The sequence below is a fragment of the Manduca sexta genome, chromosome 26 (assembly GCF_014839805.1).
Source record: "Manduca sexta isolate Smith_Timp_Sample1 chromosome 26, JHU_Msex_v1.0, whole genome shotgun sequence".
NCBI lineage: Eukaryota > Metazoa > Arthropoda > Insecta > Lepidoptera > Sphingidae > Manduca > Manduca sexta.
The window spans coordinates 14631878-14637621 of NC_051140.1; the positions used below are offsets into that span (position 1 = coordinate 14631878).

Below are 5744 nucleotides of genomic sequence, written 5' to 3' on the forward strand. Positions count from 1 at the left end.
ATAACATTTTTACATTCGTCCTACTGCCTGACTTTTAAAAATAATAATATCAGCCCTGTATTATATACTTGCCCACTGCTGAGCACGGGCCTCCTCTACTACTGAGAGGGATTAAGCCTTAGTCCACCACGCTGGCCTAGTGCGGATTGGTAGACTTCACACACCTTTGAAATTCCTATAGAGAACTTCTCAGATGTGCAGGTTTCCTCACGATGTATTCCTTCACCGTTAAAGCGAACGATAAATTCACAAAGAATACACACATGATTTTAGAAAAGTCAGAGGTGTGTGCCCTTGGGATTTGAACCTGCGGACATTCGTCTTGGCAGTCCGTTCCACATTCAACTAGGCTATCGCCGTTAACTTTTAACTCTACAGATATTCCGCAAATCATATTAAATTCTAGGTTTTGGTCGCGGCCTCAGCCACGCGATAAGCCTACGATACAAAACCCCTATATCACTGTAGCGATTTGTACCGCTATTTTATGACGCTAGCGCCATCTATCAACTGAAACAATCAGATTTAAAATTTAAATATTTCCTACAGGAGTAAATTGTCTAGTTATAATGTAGCCTATATGTAATTATAGGACTCTGTTTATCCTTACCAAATTCTATCGAAATCTGTTTAGGAATTACTGTGTCCACCACCAACACCTAATATCCAATGTTTTTTATTAGTAAAATAAGATAACACATGATTAATCCTATTTTTGTATGGCATGTAAACAATTTCCGGTTGGGGGTTTGAGGAAACAAACTATGTAAAGACAAAAAGTTTGACTGTGTGTCAAGGCCTCCTTTCTTAGATTCGGATTGAGATATCAAATCGAAATTAATATCGGACAATAAGGTCATTGGCATCAATTACATATTACTTTTAAAAATATAGGTCCTAGTGCAATATAATTGACATGTTAGAATACGTTTCAAAGCATAACATAACAATACGTACAAGTAATAATCGTTAGTCATCGAAAGATATTGTTGTTTTTCGTGGCCTTAAATCTGCTTTAATGTACTTCTTCAATCTTGGATCAAAATGTGTTCTTATAGTTATGCGTAACTCATTCAAAAGTAACTTAATAAATAAAAATGTAAATATTTATTTATTATTAGTGGGCCAGGCAGATGTTTGTCCTGACACAGATCGCATTTTATGTAAACTTCCTTTCATCCGTAAATCGCTACAAAAATGCCCCTATCGACTCAAAATTAATTATCCGATGATTCAAGCTAAAATTAAATTCTTATTAAAAAATATTGAAATTGGTTTGGTGATTTTGGACATTAGCGTGTTTAATATGTCTATGCAAAAAATATCGTCTAGTTTGCCAACTTTTCACGTCTTTTCCTATTGATTTTTCAAAATCATTCTTTGATATGAACCTTGTCCAGGTAATTAGGAACGCAACAAGGAATTAGTTAAGTCAGTAGAGCCGTTATCAAGTGATGCTTTTGTATACACGTGGCAAGTTATTTTTTTTTATAAAAATAATTAATGTACTCTCTCATTGTTCGTTCAATGAACTTTTATTTTGGGAGTGCTCGTATTTGATACATAATAATTACATAATAAAGGAAGTAGGAAGAGACAGGTACATAAACACAACGTGAAGAATAAGTTACAAGGGCATCAAACGTGATGTGGAAGGAGACAAATATGAATTAATCTATTTAAAATACACTCACACACACATACACACCTTTATTCCCCAAAAGGGTAAGCACGGTGTAACTTGTGCACCCACAATACGCCGTGTGTTTGTCGCCCTATGATGTCATATTTAAATGTTGTTACAAATTAGAGAATTTTATTCGAATCGATTCATCTATGAACTACACTATGGCAACTTCTTTGATGCATTGGTGGATATCCATTTCTTTTTAACCAAATATTTTATTATGTAAAAAAAATATTGTAGTATTTTTGTTCAATGGTTTATTCAGTTTTCATACAATATGCATGGCAATAAAATTAAGTAAACATTTTATCACGAGTATTTGGCGATGGCAGATTGACTAGTTATAATTGTTTAGTAATGATGGTATCCATGAGCAGGGGCAGCAGGGTGCACGGCCGGGGCGGAGTTGTGCACGACGGCGTTGAAACCATTGTGGGCATCAGCGGAGTAGTCGACCTTGCGCACGGAGCCGTCGGGCTGCACCAGGGAGTAGGAGCCGTGCACGGCGTCTCCGTCGCGGCTCTCGTGCTGGGACTTGTGGTCGCCGGTGTGGGGGTCGGCCACGGAGTAAGAAGTCGTATTTGGGATGAGCCTGGCATAATAATAGAAAAAAATATCATAAATAAATTCGGGACTGATTCCCTATAAAGATTCTGCAGTGTTTAAGTTATACAAGTATACTTTTTTTTTTATTGTATAATATTTCATTCGACTTACGTATTCATCGTGGCCATTGTAGTAAGCAGCAGGAGCGGCGTAATGTGCTACGGGTGCGGCGTAGTGAGCTACGGGTACGGCGTAGTGGGCGACGGGAGCGGCGTAGTGCGCTACAGGGGCGGCGTGTACAACGGTCATCATGGCGGACGATGCTTTGGGAAGAGACAGCATGTCCGTGGCCTAAGAGTCCAGCGTTGGCCGCGGCCAGGATGGCGCTGATAGCTACAACCTGAAAATGATATCACTCGTTGTTAGAGATAAATAATTATGATTGGTCAAGTAATAAGTTCGTACTTATGTGGTTAATTTGGTATGAAAAGTAATTTTTAAGACTAATGTTGGAAAATAAGAAAAACATATATAATAATCCTATAACTTACTTTGGTAAACATTTTTGGAATTCTAGTTCTACAGTCAAATGCAGATTGATGTCAAACGTCTAGGTGTATAGTTTTATAGAACGTGGTTGGCACATATTAATCGCGGTGGGGCAAAGAAATGTTTGCAAGCACCTTGACTCTAACTTTGACATGCACTCAAGGCACTGGACTTGATACAAATATGCGTGACGTAGGCGTTCGCAAATTCGATAAATACAATTGAAAGGATTTAATTATTTGCTGACGTGAGAATGTAACATTGGTTATTGATATCTTACTAGTGTCGTTTTACATTGAACCCTGTTTTGTAATTTTATTGAAATTATTGGTTTATTTTAGCTGAATATTATTTTAGATACAAAGTAAGTTACCATTAATTCTCTTCTATTAATTTAGTTTGCGACTTTAGTCATTATTTTGTAGTCCATTTAAAGTTGAAAAATAGTTGTGTATAATGATTTCTTATGTTTACGCGAATATTAGACATTGAAATTAAACTAATTTTCGGATTGTATCGCGGTATTAGTGTTTTATTTTCTCCCGACGTTTCGAAGACTTTGCAGCCTTCCAAAGGGAAGATGGTTGGAAGCTTGCATAAGCCTGGGATCCAGTTCTACATTTAATTAAATTGGAACCCAAAAGACCGGCTGCCAGACTTCAAGACACTGTGAGCTCATTCTGCGTAGATCGGACCACCAACAGCTAAAATTTTAAAAAGTTGTATGATTGTAAAATGTAGGTAGATATTGTAACTTTGACTTTACGGATGAATAACACCTCAGTCCCCGTGACCATGAAGGCTGCAAAGTCTTCGAAACGTCGGTAGAAAATAAAACACTAATACCGCGATAGAATCCGAAAATTAGTTTAATTTCAATAGTTGTGTAGATATATCATTAATAATATAATATATCATTTGTAAATAAGGTATTATGATATGGGCATTCAAAAGCGTTGGCCGACGGAATAATACTAATCTCTGTATTACATTGTCTCAATGCTGGGCAAGTGTCGCCTCTACTACTGAGAGGATTTATGTTAAGTTAGATGAGGTTAGTTGAGAACTTCTTAGATATGCAGGTTTGCTCATAACGTTTTTACTGTTAAAGCGAGCGATAATTTGCAAAGAATACACACATAACTTTGAAAGAGTCAGAGGTGCGTGTCCTTGGGTTTTGAACCTATGCACATTCGTCTCGGCAGTCCGTTCCACTCCCAACCAGGCTATCGCCGTTGTAATGACAAACACTAATCCTTTGCTCATGCCGTAAAGGTAGCATGAAATATAATAGTCATAATATAATTCCTTGGTTTTACTATCCTGTAAAATTTGTCCTTTAAATTAAATCATACATTATTAAAATCAAGATTTATTAGCTAATTACTTATTATCTAGTTATAATATTACACTATCTATACTTATATTATAAATGCCAAAGTAAATCTGTATCACGTTGAACCACTGAACGAATTCATTGAAATTTGTTAGGTGAACCATAAAAGGACTTAGGCTACTCACTTTTTATCCCAGATAAAAATACAGGGCTGTTATCCCGGTAAAGTTTACTACACGGGCGGTGCCGCGAGTAAAAGCTAGTAGACTATATTAGTGTCATAAACCTCAGCGTACCGCTTAGAAGTTAATATGCCTCCGAAAAGTGCCGATATATTTTTCAAGTATTTTTCTTCATAGGATAATCCAATGTTCTTTCGTTGAAGACTATACTAGACTTTAACTTTTAGACGGTACATGAGTATTTCTCCGAATAAATAAAGGGTCGTTGTATACAGGCCCCAGGTGGTGTTTTAACATAATTTTACGATCATAAAGTCCTAACCAGTTCTCTTATTAAGCCTAGTTGACGAAATAAAAAGAAACAGTAGACTAAATATTTTCTAAAATATTAAAACTTTTATAACGACGTATGCACACTTTATATTTTGTAATATCTTTGCGGCAATTTATATGTGTTATGTATAATTTTAAAATTCATTTTAAAGTTTAAGTGTTAAACCTAATATGCGTTGTTTCATCACTCTAAGAATGAAAAGGCTCAATATCTTTGTTTTGGTAACAATATTCCCATATAAAACTTTGCAGTATTAATTTTACATAGTGGTCAATAAAAAATAATGGATTGCGTTTACAATTACACAGAGCCCACGTATTTGCCTAGACATTTTAAAATAATAATAGGCTCGTTTTTCAACGTAGGCCTGACCGAGTAGTCTAACAACAGCTAATGGCTGAATGGCGTTAAAAAATCAATGGACAAAATTGATGACCCTTCGACATTCAAAATAGCTATGCTGATGTGTTCGTTGTAGTTTTATTATTGATTGCTCTATCCATGTTATCAGTTAAATGAAAGATAATGTTATAACGAGTAAATTTGTTGCATTTAAATTACTTATGAGTACCGGATGAGTTTTGTATTAAAGAAAGCTTTGTTCAGGTCACTTTTTTTTATTTATTTTTCATTAGGCGACCATAATAATGTACGATTTATGTATAGTAAATAACGATTTTTCAAGGCTTATTTCATCGTAGCTATATTTTATTATCTTTTAAACAAATACATTATGTAAATCTTACAAAAATATTTGGCGATTAGAATTTGAATATTTAATTTATTGTTATTACTTAGTAATGATGATAGGCATGAGCGGGAGCAGCGTGGACAACGGGGCGGCGTGGACAACGGGGGCGGCGTGTACAACGGGGATGGTGCACGGCGGAGAGAAACGTGTACAGCGGGGGCGGGGTGTGCGGCCGGGGCGGAGTTGTGTACGACAGCGTTGAATCCGTTGTGGGCGTCAGCGGAGTAGTCGACCTTGCGCACGGAGCCGTCGGGCTGCACCAGGGAGTAGGAGCCGTGCACGGCGTCTCCGTCGCGGCTCTCGTGCTGGGACTTGTGGTCGCCGGTGTGGGGGTCGGCCACGGAGTAGGAGAAGTCGTA

General features: G+C 37.0%; 1 pseudogene; it reads right to left on the minus strand.

Annotated features, from left to right (window-relative positions):
• Positions 1 to 1927: 1927 nt before the first annotated feature.
• Positions 1928 to 5744, minus strand: part of LOC119190714 — a 9387-nt pseudogene continuing 5570 nt past the window's right edge.